General features: G+C 37.7%; 1 pseudogene; it reads right to left on the bottom strand.

The window, feature by feature from the left end:
- Nucleotides 1–246: 246 nt before the first annotated feature.
- LOC147823664 (small ribosomal subunit protein uS14 pseudogene) lies at nt 247–472 on the bottom strand (annotated as a pseudogene).
- Between the last annotated feature and the right edge of the window lie 504 nt (nt 473–976).

The following is a 976-nucleotide window of genomic DNA, read 5'->3' as shown; positions in this document are numbered from 1 at the left end:
GTGTGTGTAACCTCTCAGAAATGCACGATGTGTAGTTTTCACATTTAGTGGTAAGACTGATCTCTAAGACAGAGACTCAGTATATGTACTTAACGTATAATTAGAATAACAACATGTGTCTTCTACAGATGTTTTTTAAAAGAACTATTAGGAAAGCTAAGGATGGACAATCTAAGGAGAAAGTGATCAAAGAAAATGTAAGCTTTGTCATCAACCGTTTCTTGAAAGCTTTTAACATTTTTTATTTTATGTACAAAGAGTCAGCATGGTCTCTCTCATTGAGTGGTTGTCGTGGATAATCCATTGAAGGAAGACCCCTAAGTTTGATTTGTGGAAGTCAATATCCTTCATGTACTGATGGAAACACTGATGGTTTGCAGATCAGACCCTGTAGGTTTGAGCAGACACAGCAAGAAAGAGACCCCTGACCCAACTTCCTTGGGTGGCTCCCGTAGAGCTGCTGGGGACCCATGTTCCTTCCAGGGGTCCAACAAGGCAAAAGGGTGTCACCAACTTTTGAATTCTGTAATTCCATTCTATTGTGTGTCAATATTGATCTTGCTCTCCAAGGCAGAAAAATTTGTTTAAAACATCAGGAGAACCCTAAGATATAACCATACAATGAAAATAGGACTTTTAAAGTGGTAGTATTTTGTTACAGCTTCAGGTTTCCAACCCTATAAACATAGTAGGCACTGAGTAAATATTCATTGGGTCAGTTAGGGAATGAACTTATTGACCTCCAACTCTCTTCTGATTCATAAGAATCCTGCACAATTCTGGAGTATTCATTTTTGATTCATAACTATGCAAGTGTCTTAAGGCAAAATAGAGTACTTCTAGATGTTTACATAAAACTGTTAAAATGTCTATAGATGCATTAGGATAATAGACACTAATTTCTCCTCCATTCCATAGGGAGGTGTTTGACCAAATGGGCAGGGACAACTGATGAGGTAGTTTATCATAGCTTTTA

The sequence above is a fragment of the Heterocephalus glaber genome, unplaced genomic scaffold (genome assembly GCF_053883595.1).
Source record: "Heterocephalus glaber isolate CG9 unplaced genomic scaffold, H.glaber_assembly_v1.0 deba00001571, whole genome shotgun sequence".
Classification (NCBI taxonomy): domain Eukaryota; kingdom Metazoa; phylum Chordata; class Mammalia; order Rodentia; family Bathyergidae; genus Heterocephalus; species Heterocephalus glaber.
The sequence above is the reverse complement of the archived record's forward strand: the minus strand, read 5'-3'. Positions and strand labels throughout refer to the sequence as shown.